The following is a 14,379-nucleotide window of genomic DNA, read 5'->3' on the forward strand; positions in this document are numbered from 1 at the left end:
AACCCAACCACAGATGGGAATGACATTAAATGCCTTTTGTGAGTGACATACGTAAGCTTTCTCAAGGATTTGAGTGTTTCAAAAGCATAAAAATAAACTTTGTTTTATGATAAGCGAGAGAAGGTGGAGAGGAGAGTGAAGAGACACCGCATGAAAGTTAATGGGCCTTGTAAAGGCTGAAAATGAGTCAAAAAGGGGAGAATAGGCAGAAGAAGAGTCCCAAAAACGAGTCCAGACAAAAAGAATTTTATTGGCCTTCACTTAGCGCTCATAAATTTGTCTGCGAGACGAACAAAACAGCAACAGAAAGACGACAAAAACAACAAGGCGAACGTAAATGCAGGCACATCAAAGTTGAGTACACTGGACTGCTAAATACCCGGTGTTTATTTTGAGAAAATATATCAAAAATATGAAATAAAGTTTGTCAATGTTAGCATAATACCGTCATAATATGATTGTGATATTTTAAAGTTTAATCTGAGAGAATCAAGGGCACCTAACAATGATCAGAAATACAATAATTACATGACCATTGCATGTGATGCAGTTATCTGCAATGTGCAGTAATAGAATATATTTTGGAATTTATTTTTATTTGAATCTATCTAACAAACTTACCGTTTGAACAACATTTTTGCTCGAACGATAAATAATGACAGTTATTAACTATTGTGCACTTAACTGAAACTTTACATAAAAACAAAACAAACTGCAAATTTGTCATATAACGTAAAACATCTCAGAAACTTGCAATTATGCGCGATGCGTTCAAGTTATAAGAGTTAAAGCAATTTGTATGAAAATTGTAATAATTTAATTGTGTGCAATTATCTTTAATGTGCACATAACTGCAAATTATGTCATACAAATAAAACATCTGTTGCAATTATATGCAACGGTAAAAAAAAGTATAGCCAATAAATTCTACCCAATTGTATGCAATTATCCAAGATGTGCAATTATCGACATGCATATTTGAATATTTTAGGTATCGAATTTGAGCACATTTTGAACTGAGTTACTGATTTGTCATCCTCTCGCTACTTAACAGCTATTGTGCATTTAACTGAATCTCTACACAAAAACAACACAAACTGCAAATTTATTATATAACGCAAAACATTTTAGAGAAGTGCAATTATATGCAATGTGCTCAAGCTAAAAGATTTCGATCCGCTCTACTGAATATTGTGATAATTAACCTGTGTGCAATTGCCTTTAATGTGCACTTAACTGCAAATTTTCATAAAAATGAAACATCTGTTTTCTTAAGAATGTTTCAATATTCCAAAATAAGCAATTATACGCAATGCATTTAAGTCTAAAATAAAGTATAGCAAATTAACTACTTACAATTGTATGCAATTATCTTAAATGTGCAATTAAATGAACTACGTTGCAATTATTGACATGCAATTGAAAATCATTGTATTTTAAGGTATCGAATTGAGCTTCACTTTGAACTTAGACACTTAGTTATCATGCTCTGCCCCCACCTGTCTACCGGGTATCGAGAACAATAATAATAAGCAAGCGATGAAGACAAAATGCTGTGGATTTGCCACGCTTCCGCAGCGGCCGCCAACTGGTTGCAAAAATGTATCTTTCTCAACGAAAAAAAGGTATCCGCGGTCAACAGCAGACGGTGCGTGTGTGTGCGAGTGTGTGAGTGTATGTGGGTGTGTGTAAAAAGTGCTATTAAATTGGCATGTAACATGGATCGCTGAGCCACCTGCACCAATGCAATGCAATGGAGTAATGCTGCCCACCCTTTTCTTGTCTTGTCTTCTGGCTTCGACTTCGGCTTTTGCTTTGCTTGCTGACCTCGGGTTAAACTGGACTCGCTGTGGCGGCCCTCACGCATAAATCTGATCGCAAAAAGCGAAAAAAACTGCGTCGGTTCAGTTAACGAACTTTTGGTTCGTTTCAGTTCAGTTTCGGCGGCCCCGCTGAGCAACTTTGTCTGGGCCGAGGCAATTGAACGTGGTTCGTTGGTTGCTTGGTTACTTGGCTGCTTGGTTAGTGGTTGCAGTGCAGTCAGCGGTTGCAGCTGGTCTAAAAATAGCCATGGCCTCATACGTATATGTGTGTGTGTGTGTGTTGGTCAAGTTTTGTTGGTCGACAAGTCGTTGGGTCCCCCCTTTTTGCCTCGCTCTCAACCTCAACCGGCTCACTCGCACTGCTGATCGCGTTTCGTGCGTCATTGCATGCCCAGACACACAAACACACAAGCAACCACACGGTCACACAACCGCACACACATTCACATACAGACAGACAGACGGACGGACAGACAAACAGACGGACAGACAGACGGACGGACAGACGTACTCTCAACTCGAGTTGAGTCGCGTCTTATACGAGGCGTTGCACCTTTTGGCGAAGGTGCATTGATCGCTGCTGCTGCAGCGCAGCTCGGTCATTGCCTGCTGACTCTGCCTCTGCCTCAGCCTCAGTCTTTACCTCTACCGCAGCCTCTGCTGCTGACTCTCAAAGCTTGCCTGGCTTTCATACACAAATTATTGCTGTATTTAAGCATTTGTGCATATAAGACAGCCACCAAAATGAAAATAACAAAAAGTCACATACATATGACTTAAAACTAATCTATCATAAAATAATTTCTTCAAATCTAATATTATCAAAACGGAAAACAGTCTGTAATAAATATATTAAATATTGTTAGCAAAAAACATTTTTCCACATGACTTAAAACTTAATCTATCTTAAGATCATTTATTCAATTGAAATATTATTAAATAATGTTTTAGTCAAAAGAATAAAAGCAAAACAATGCTGCAAAAATACAAAAATATACCGAATTTCAAGTTTGGTATATCGTTAATATATTTGAAATATACCAAACTTCATTTCAACTTTATAAGAAAGTAGCTCAAATGCAACCAAATGTTGTCTACAATGCAGAATCAATCCAATAAAAATATATAAGTTATCCTTCGCAATTATTAAAGATTTTGATTAAAGTTTGAACCTTCGAATAGTCTTAAATTTGAAACCCATAATTTAAGTGATTCAAACTCTTGCAATTTCAATTGCAAACTCAACTACAATAAGTTCTTAACATTTGCAGAACATTAATGGCTTTTCGAAAAAATCTTGAATACTCAAATTTCAAATAAAAATGCTTTAAAGTTTTCTCGTATTTCGATAAAATGTTCAATACAGTCAGTGTGTGAGATAAATTTCAAAAATGAAGAAACGATCTGTTAAATGAATTTGAAACTCTACAAGATTTTTCAGAAATTTAGCAAAATCATTTAACAACAAAGATCTTTCAATATAAGCTAAATATTACTTTTCGCTGGCATTTGTTTTAGTGTTTAATATACACAAATCTGTCATTAGGTTAGAATGCAAAGGAAGTGTTGAATAATTAGGCGACAATCATTAAATTAATATAATAAAGAAACCATTTTTTTTAAAATGATCCAAAATGATTCAGAATTCAAAGGAAATGTTGAATAGAAAAGCAACAATCATTAAATAAATGCAAAACCTTACTTAATTTTTTAATATAGTTAAGAAACCATTTTTTAAAATAATCCAAACTTCAAAACTTCTTCATTCTTAATCTGAACCTTTGAATTTTCTATTATCCCTTTAGCACCACAAGTTGTGTTAATGTTAAATGCCTTCAACAAACTAGTTTGTTTGACAAAAAAATAAATAAGCAAATCGAAATGACATTCTTGTAAGAGTGATTATTCGAGCATAATCTAAAGCTATAGAATACTGATCAGCTCATTAAGCTTATTAATCACACAAACTCAACTGATCGACTGATCGAGTGTATCAAGTGAGCTCATCGCACTAATCAGTTGTGTATGTGAGTGTTTTTTACGGATTTGCGATTGCCCGCATTAATGCGTTACACATTTCGTGACGAAATTATAATAATATAGTACTATATACTCTCAGCTCGGTTCGCTGAAAAAAGTGCGTTCAATGAACGCCAGTCAGACGCTTGAAGCGCGTGTGTTGTGGGGCAACGATCGATCGATGGCGATGGCGATAAGACAGAGAGAGAAAGAGAGAGAGAGAGAGGGCGACGCCATGTTGTTGCTGGCATTGACTGAGGCATCCATAAAATACAAAAAAAACAAACCCAAACTCGAAACAAATCAAATATAGTATTAAAGTTATGCAAAGTGCAGGGCCAAGTAACTTTGGACTATGCTCCACAAAACTGAGGGGGGGGGTGAAGAGAGTCACACACATTGATGAATGGGACACGTGCGCGCGCTTTGCACAGCAGACTCGACACCAGACAGGCACAAACACGCACAGACACGAACAAACGCGCACACATTTGCAAAAAAGAAAAAGTGCAATCAGAAGCCATTGGGGCCGGCGCAGTTCATCGGCCAGGCAATCGATTGAGTAAGTTACTCAATGACTGCGACTGCATAACTGAGTCGAAGCAGCAGCAGCAGAGGAAGAACAAGTATTACTACACACACACACACACACATACAAACACATATACTATCGCATATTGTTGTTGATTAGCCAGAGCTAATTACAGCGTCGCCATTTGGGGCAGGCGACACTTCGATGTTCGATGTTCGACATTCAACGTTCGATGGTCGATGGCTGATGGCTGATGACTGACGCAGGCAATGAGCCAGCCATTGATTGCCCAGGCTTAAGCATGTCGCGACAGTTGATTTAACTCACTTTCAATAGAGCCCCATTCGCGACGACCCAACTGCCATTGATAATGAATAATAAACCAATAAAATAAAATACAAATTGCAATTGTTCATGACATGCGACGCATTCCGACACTCAGACCAACTGAATGACTGTCTGCCCCTCTCTCTCTCTCCCTCTCTCTTTCTGTCTGGTGTGTGCTTATCCATGTCTGTTTCGTTGTTGTCTTTATTTGCCCAACATTAATACATATTACGTATACGTCGCGCATTTGTCGCACTCAATATAAATTACTTTAAATGGATTTCAGTCGCACGCCTAACTGGTTCAGCAGCGCCATAAGCTGCAAATTGCCATTAAAAAGCATGAATATAAATTACTTACAGGTGTTTACAAGCCATTTGATGTCTCCTCTATAATCGGTAGTCAAACTTTGGAAAAGTAATTGTAAACTTAGGTCAATCGTAAATGAATAATGGTATAATATGTTAGTTATACACTAGAGTTGTAATATTTGTGTTGAAAACAATTCTGAGAATTAACAAACGTTAAGCAACACAATTTGCATGCTAAATATATTATGAAACAGTATTGTAAACATTAGTTAATCAGAAAAAGTCAAGAAAAGTGGTCGACTGTGAAATACCTTCAACACAATGTCAAAACAAAGTGAAAGCGGTATTATAGTTAAATTATACCAATTCAATATACAAAAAAAAAAATACTTGTAAGCGTCCAATTCTTGATTTGGTATATCGATATACTACTACATCAAAAAATATACCATAGAGTACAAATTATACTAGATTATCAACAACATTAGTTATATACGAAATACTATATTTGGTATATAAATATACCACTACGTAAAAAAAAACAAGTAATAAAGCTACAATCGAGTATACTCGATTTTTAAATACCCACTACGCATTTTTAATGAAAGGAAAACAGTGCGGTATTAATTTACAAACATACCACAAAATACTAAAAAAAATATACCAAATATCATACTTGGTATATTGATATAGTATTACTCTATGGTATATTTATAACCACTAAACATAGGGTAGAAGGTACTATATCAATATACCAAATACCATATTTGGTATATAAGTATACTACTACATTAAAAAAAAAACAAGTAAGAAAGCTCGATTTTAATTTTTTTAATGAAAGGAAAAACAGTGCGGTATTAATTTTCAAATATTCCACAAAATACTAAAAAATATACCAAATATCATACTTGGTATATTCATATATTGATAGTACCTTCTACCCGTAGTGGGTATAAATATACCATATAAACATACCAAATTATCAACCAAATCCAATAAGTTTCTACAGCCGTATTCTTTTTTCTAAATAAATTTATTTCTCGAGAATGAGATGCTTTCTTCTGCCAGTTACTTACATTTAAAATATACCTTAGATTAAAAAATATACCAGATTATAAACTCCAGCAATTTAGAACCGGCAGCTACAGTCCTTTTTTACAATTCTTTCTTGATAAAGAGATTCCTTCTTCTGCCTGTTACATACCATTACTGTAGGCAGGAAGTTATAACAGTCTTCTTACGGCTAGGGAGTGTAATAATAAAATAAACAATGTACACTTATTGTGTTATAATTTTGAAAAAGATTTCTCAAAATCAACAAAAGCGATATGCAATTAGCATGCGTAATTTATTATGGAAAAGTATTCTTCTACTTACGTTACGTCTTCTTAAAGACTTTTATTATAATACTTTTCAATGCTATTTCTCAGACTCAACAAACAATATTTAAACTAATAATTGTGTCAATATTTTCATTGTAGCATTTTCCAAAAAGTATTCTCAGGAAAACAACGCACAAAATTAGCCTTGGCGAAATAAATTCAGTATGTTTTAAACAATTCGAAATGCAAATTCCAAAGTGCAAAAACAAACTGAATAAAGTAATCAAAGAGAATGAATGTTGTATAAACAGTAAACGGGAAATGGAAATGGAAATGGAAATGCTTTGGCGAACCCAAACAAAAAAGCTGGGCAGAACATGCAAATTGGTTCAACAAATGACTAATTTAAATATGTACGTCGGCATTATCTAATTGTTTCTCAAGCATTCCAATTTCGAATACGCTTAAGCATTTAATTCAAGGCCAAAAATGGAAAATTCTCGCGCTCTCTCTCGGATCTCACGCTCTCTTCTGCTAATGTCTATATTAGCCAAGGTCTTTCAATGAAATCGCACAATCTTCAATCAGCTTAACTGCGCATAAATGTCTAAGCTGTCGTCGTCACATACATTTACAATCATATTTTGTGGGTGTGTGTGTGTGTGTGTGTGCGTATTAAATAAATAGAAATCCAACACAAACAAACACCCGAACATATTTGCATAGCATAAAACGAGGCGCGCAAAAAATGTTGCTGCCGGTTCCTTTCCGCTGTCTGCTTCCGCCAGCCGCTTACACGGCGTATGCTTTATTTTGCCGGCATTACGTATACGCCGCATAACACCACACACCATATCCATTGCCTATGCCAAAATGAATGCTTATGTATGCGTAAATATGCGTAGGCAGCACCATTTTCATTCTTCTCTCCTTTTTGCATTTTTCTTTCTTTATTTTCCTCTTTTTTTTTCTGTTTTTGTTTAGAGTGTGGCGTGTCCTTGAGCCGGCATTACGTCGCATATTATGTATGCGTGCCTGTGCGCCTCTGTGTGTGTGTGTGTGTGTGTGAGCATGTGATTGTATAAGTGTGCATGCTTTAATGTGCGTACATAACAAAAACTCCTCTCGCTCTCGCCTCCGGAGGGGCTCAACTAAGTTGCCCCAAGAGCCTCTTCCGTTTGGCGTGTGTCTCTGGCAAAACTTTAACGACTCTCTACCCTGTAAATATTCTACAAATATTTAAAGGTTAATTAATAGCCTATGAAGACAAACAGACAGCCTGAAATCGAGTAGTAAATAATATACCTTATACATTTTGTGTCGATAAGTACTATTTTCATTTAGTACTTAAAATATAGAGTAGAATTAAAATAATGTTCTATATTTATGAGGATTCTGCAAATATTTGTTTTCATTGTTTTCTTCAATTTAATCTATTTATATAAAGAAAATGCAAATGAATGGGAATTGTTTCTATAATATTAGTACATGCATATTTTTAAAGCTTTTTTTAACCATCTAATAAAGTATTGATAAAGTACTACATTCAAAATATATGTACCATAGAGTGCAAAATATACAAGATTGCCACCCAAAATTAAATATTTTATCTCTCGGAGATTTAGGTGTTCATTCGGACGGATGGACAGACAGACAGACAGACGGACTGATTGAGAATATATACATAGGGTTTGAGATGCCTCCGCCTTTTGCCTTTTATATCTATTATTATACAATATGCACTTAATGAGGATTTGAAGATGCAAAATTTTAATTAATCTTTATACTACATATTCGTTGTATACAAGTTTTACTTGACTTTAATTCTGTGTACTTAATGGCATTTAAATTTTTATCACATCTTTAACAACTTCACCAAATGTTTTGCTTTTTTTACTTAATAAGTAATACAGCAAAGAAATACTAATAAATGTAAATAATAGCAATAGTGCAATAGCTTTAAAATTCAGTTTAAGTAGAATGTAAACAGTAAAAAGCTTAATAAGAATTTGAATGATTAAGATCGTCTTTAATTTCACTTTTGTAAGTTCCAAACAGTTTGTGTTTATACTCCTTTTATTTGATTTTTCCAAAAACATTGATTATTAATATATATAATGATGTACAAATGTACACACAAGAAGACAGTTAAGATCGAGTGTGACCATACACAAAAGTGAAGGATATTTATGCTAATTGTGCTATACATAATATGGTCACATTTATAACTTCTTCATTATTAATTGATGTTGAAGAGTCTACTTTGCTTTGTCAGCCTTGTCGCCAGCATAACTTGTAGTCCATCAGCTGTGGCTACCTTGGTGTTAACATATTTCTATTACGACATGGCTGGCTTCTAATCCACGCTAGCCACAGACGCAGCCGCTGCCTCTGTCTCTGTTGCTGCCTCTGCTGCTGCTGTGGCTGCAACGCATATCCTGCGTCGTCGTCGCTTGTGCGTAGTTAGTTGTCTGCCTCTGTTTTGTGGCCTAAGCTTTTATTTGATGCCATTATTGTTGTTGCCCCACACACACACACAAACACACACATACAACAGCAAACACTCATCTCTCACACTCGAGTTGTCTGCTGTCTGTGTTGTTGTGCCTAAATGCCACAGACGGGACAGACTTGAAGGTAACGTAATTTTGTGGAAGTTGCAGAAGCAGGGCAAATGAGGCAGACAACAACGTTGCGCTACCTGTTTTGTATCTGCTTAAAGACAAGCGAATAGAGTAGAGTAGAGTATGCGCTGGGCCAATGCGGCGTATACGTATTCATTGGTTTGTTGCCGCTGGCATATTTAGTCTGCGGATCTTGAAGGTTAAATATATGTAAACACACCTTGAATGTGCCAACGAAGCAGCAAAGCAGCCACCCTTTGTCTTTGTCTTTGTCGTCTCTCTGTCTGGCAGTTTTTGACTTGTTTGCCAAATGGCGTACAAGATATTTATGCATATTAAAACAATTTGCTTATTATGCCTGAATAATTGAGTGACAGGAATATTTACCTCCTCTTCGATTCAGTCTCTTTACAGTCTCGAGAATTATCTCTCTCTTTCTCTCTCTTTGCCTCTGTCAGCCAATGCTGCGGCTACGTAATATTTGTGCCGCCGCATGACGTTTGACAATGTCTAGAGCGAAAAGAGAGATATCCAGTCCATGTCGGCCATGTCGGCGACATCGAAGCGCAAACTTCAACAAAGCGTTAATTAATACTCGCAAATGTTTGCGCTCCGTCTGGCAATGAAAAAGTTAAGCGACGTCGACACAACGGGTGAAGCAAACACCGAACCAAACAGCACAAAAAAAAAAAAACCAAACGAACGAACGGAGAGTAAAAAAAAAGTCTCGTCATAAGTCAAATAAAAAGCGCAGTGCGGTGTCGAGCGGCTGAGAACTAGAGAATTCCAGTGAATAGGCTCTCGGTTTTTAGCTACGGCAAATAATTTGTGGGCTAGATAAGCACCTAGGCTAGCCCCCCAGACAGAAAGACAGACAGAGAGACACAACCCAACCTGCCAGACGACAATCAGACAGATTCATAGACACACACAGAGACAATTTTGAACATTACAATTCCAGGTAACAAACAAACACACACACAGACAGACAGACAGTAACTGTTTAACTTTGATAACCTCATGCTTGTGAGTGACGCAGACAGTTTCACAACTCAAAACTTTATTTAGAAATCCAAATCAACAATAGTCATAAACTAAGCTCGTGATGAAAGCCCTGACGTAACATTCAGCTTCTCTCTCTAGTCGAGTGACGAAAGTCAATTACATATTACGTTTGACAGTAAATCTCAACAAAATCTGTAGCTTTTAGTTAGATTACAAAGTATACGTAATGTCTAGTTAGAAATTTATGATAATTGGAAACGAGCTAAGTAAACTATCACGTTTTCACTGGTGACTAACAAAAATTTTCAATAAATATTGTAATCTTAAATCATAAAAATTGAATAGTTGGGGAAAAGACGATCCATGTTTCCTTAATTCAACTAATAAACATATTAAATAAATAATTAAATAATAAAAATATGAATAGTTGGGGAAAAGTTAATCCATGTTTTGTAAATTTGAACTAACTTAACTTATAAGCCTTAAAATTTATCTTTAGGAAGTAAATAGTCTTTGAAACTAGTGATAAAAATTTGTAAAGGGTTTCCAAATAACAATGAAATTTTTTTACGCTATTCAGAATCTCTAACACTAGAATTTTTAAACCATTTAAAGATTTTAAATATCGTAAAATGTTTCATTACTATTTGGGATGAATGAAATGTTTTAAATATCGTATTAGTATTGCTTTTATAGAACATAATAAAGCCAACATTTTAAGAAGATTTTATAATAATATAAACTCAAGCAATGGTAGTCAAAAAAGTTTAGCAATATCTAAGAACTATATCAAATATCTTGAGTATGAAGTTTAGCTTTATCTAAAAAATTATATCAAACATCTAGAGTACAAAGTTTAGCTTAATCTAAAAATTATATAAAATATTTGCAGTATAAATTTTAGCTTTTTTTTTTTTTAAATTATATAAAATATCTTGAGTATAAAGTTTAGCTATATCCAAAAAATATATAAAATATTTTAAGTATAAAGATTCGCTTAAAATTATGTAAAATATCTAAACTTTAGTTTAGTTTTATCCAAGAATTATATCAAATATCTTGAGACACTCAGAAAAAATTTAAGAATAGTTGTTTCTACTGTCAATCAGTCAACTGACTCCAACAAAAAATTACCTACAATATCTAAAGACTGCAATAGAATCCGTTTATGAAGAAGATTGTTAACACAGATAATAAAGTTAATCGAGATAATACGCAAAAATTTCAATTATTTCAACTGTTTCAATATGTATCTAACGCATATTTGAAATATCTTGTGACGTATAAAATTAACCAGGAAATTCAATGATTTGTTGAATGAAGCAGCAACTGACACCACAAAATCCAGATGTTTGTGCTGATCTGTGAAGTCATAAAAAAAAATATGGGCTCAACTACTAGCCAAAGTGAGTGACATGCTTTATGATGAAGGAATTCTTCAAAGTTGCAAGTTGCTTGATTTTGTTTTTGCTTTTGCTTTTTGGCATTCAAATGACGATGAGACGAAATGGCATGGAATGAAATGAAATCGAAGTGAAGCGAAAAGCGAGAAGGAAAGAGAGAGAGAGAGGGCAAAAGAGAAGCAAGCAAGCAACCCCAGCTAATTTTTATTGGCGGCATCAATCAGTCTGGGACGTTGTCGTCATTGTTGTTGTTGTAGTTGTTGTGGATGTTGTTGTTGCTTTTGACTGTTCTTGTTGCTGTTGTTGTTGCTGTTGCTGTAGTTGTCGTTGATTGCAGCCCGAAACGACCCCAAAGTGCATGGCAAGCAGACGCAGTCATTTTTTAATGTCCGTAGCCGCCCATCAGTCGAGTCGTGCAGCGTGAAGAGGATAAAAAGAGAAACAGAGAGGTGGAGAGGGGGGGGGGGTCAGCAGATGCACAGACGACGACGGCGGCGGCGGCAATCATCAATTTCTCAGTGTCGCATTAGTTTTCATTAATTTGAGCGGCGAGAGCCAAATGAAGCGGCACAGATGGACGCAGCCAGACAATTGCAACAACCAGCAAAGAGAAGAAAAAGCATGAACTAAAGAAGAAGAAGAAGAAGAAGAGTCATAAGAAGAACATAAAGAAGAAGCAGAGTGGCGCAGACAGGCAAAAGTTGATGCGCTGCGGAGCATTATTGATGCATTCAGCAAGCGACAGCGACAGCCAGACAACTTTGACTGGACATAGAAGAAGCTGAAAACTGCAAAAGCTCATTGAGAGTTGCTAAATGTGTCGAGTGGGAATGAGTGAGAACGAGAGGGAGAGAGGGGGAGAGCGGTGTCTGCTGCTGCTGGTGTCTTGGGGCAAGCGGCAGCTGTGCTGTCAGTGCCAAGACAAACTCATAAATAAACCGCGTACGCTGTGGGCACCTTTTACAAGTTGTTGCTCTTGTTGTTGTTGCCCCGCCAAGCAAATGGACAGACAGTCAGACAGAGAGACGCTGCTTCAACCTTTCACATTTCCGCACAGCAATTCTCAGTCTACCTCCGCTCTTTGCCCACCGTTATCATCTACCTGTGACATTTGCACAGCATTATGACAGCACACCCAAAAAAGCGTCCCAAGGACAACAAAAAGTGTTTGTAATTCATTTTAAGTCGTGGACTTCTGACAGGACCTTCAGCTTGCGTCTTTGCCGTCATCATAATATTGTGGGCAACCCTTTCTACGTCCGTCTGCCAGACAGCACTCTCGCTCGCCCTCTCTCGCTCCCACTCCATGCTAAAGTCAGACCACTGACAAGTGTTCTTCTTCGCCCGAAAAAGTTATTCAATTCAAGCGCCTTTGCTCTTCATTTGCTGCTGCTTCTTCTTCTACTCTTACCTTTGCTGTTGCTTCTTCTTCTACTATTGCTGTTGCTTCTGCTACTACGGCCTGCTTCATCTTCTACTACTACTGCTGCTCCTTCTTCTACTACCTCCTCCCACTACTTCTGCTTCTTTTTCTACTATTGCCATTTCTACTACACAAATTTTCGGCCTACAACAACTTATACAGCGAATCTAAAAGCTACGGCAACAACAGCAAGCAACAACAACAAAAGGCGGCGAATATTTCGTAAATTTCATTTTACGACGAGGACGAAAATCATTGCCGGCTTCGCTGTCGCCGTCGTCGTCGTCGCTGCCGCCAGTCAACTGTCAGTTGTAGCAGCAGCGCAGCAGCTGCAGCGGGTGGCCGGGCGCAGGCGACTGCGACTGCGGCTGGACTTGTTCGTTTTTCAAGGTTAAGCAGCGCAGCGACGCACACAACCCAACACACACACAGCCATAAAGAGAGAGCGAGAGCGAACGAAACAAATGCCAAGTGCCAGACGATGAGCCAGACGGAGTGCGTCGGGCGCTCGGTGGGCAGACGAAGACATTTAGACGGACCGACCGACCGTTCATAGTGCTCGGATTCCAGAGATTCGCATTCGGGTTTGGTGCGACGAGCGGGGAGCAAAAGGGGAGCTGACGAGTGGGAGTGCATTTCAGCTTACGCTTCACTTAATTTTCGTGCTATAAATGTGCCTTGTGCTCTCACACTCTCTATCGCACTCTCACTCTGTCGCTGTCTCGGTCTGTCCCACTCCCGCTGTCTGTCGAAGTGTGCATTTGCTCGAGGGTGCAATATTTGGACTGGTTGAGGATGAATGACGCGCTAAAGTTTCGCAACGCCTTTTGGCTTTGTTTGTCGTAGTCGTCGCCGTCTACATTGTTGTTGTTGTTGCTGTTCTTGCTGTTGTTGTCGTGTGTATTTCGAGTGCCCTTCGGCCCATTCGAGTTGTTTGCCCATGTTGCCGCTAGAGTGCGCTAGTGTGCGTGTTTGTTAGTTTACTGTTAGTGCAGTAAAAAGACAAGATTAGACTCAAGCACTAGTTAGAAATGATCCAGTAGCGGCTGAAGTTTGCTTTCAAATGCCCAACTCAAGCACGGAACTAGTTCAAATGGACTGCAGTGGTTCTAACAGGAGATTACACAGTGGAACCGTGTTGGTAAACTTTGGTCAGTGCAACAAATTAGAACTAGTTTTATGATCAACATTGCTGGGACTTAAAGAGTTATATTTAAACAATCTTTATCAAAACGTTATATAATTAATTTACATAATATCTGTATAATATCTGTATAGAGTTCCAAACTGATTTAAGAAATAATGCAACAATACTAAATTTACAGGAAGTAAAATACTGTTTGCACTAAAAAGCTTATTTTTTGGCGTGCTTTATCCCAGTGTGCCCAGCCTCAAGTACCAGCAACAATGCAAAATCGACAATAATAGACGCCGCCAACGTCGTCGCCGGTGCAGACATTTGATGGCGGTTGCAGAGAGAGTGAGAAAGATAGAGAGAGGAAGGGAAAGGTGGCGGGGACGACGACGACGCCGTCGGCAGTCAAAGTCATAAACTTTATTTTCTGTTGCCTGCACAAAGGAGCATGCTGA

General features: G+C 37.4%; 1 protein-coding gene across 1 annotated transcript in view; it reads left to right on the forward strand.

Moving 5' to 3' along the window:
- Positions 1-14,379, forward strand: part of LOC133843788 (platelet binding protein GspB-like) — a 97,751-nt gene that overhangs the window by 27,003 nt on the left and 56,369 nt on the right.

Source organism: Drosophila sulfurigaster, chromosome 3 (genome assembly GCF_023558435.1).
Source record: "Drosophila sulfurigaster albostrigata strain 15112-1811.04 chromosome 3, ASM2355843v2, whole genome shotgun sequence".
Classification (NCBI taxonomy): Eukaryota; Metazoa; Arthropoda; class Insecta; order Diptera; family Drosophilidae; genus Drosophila; species Drosophila sulfurigaster.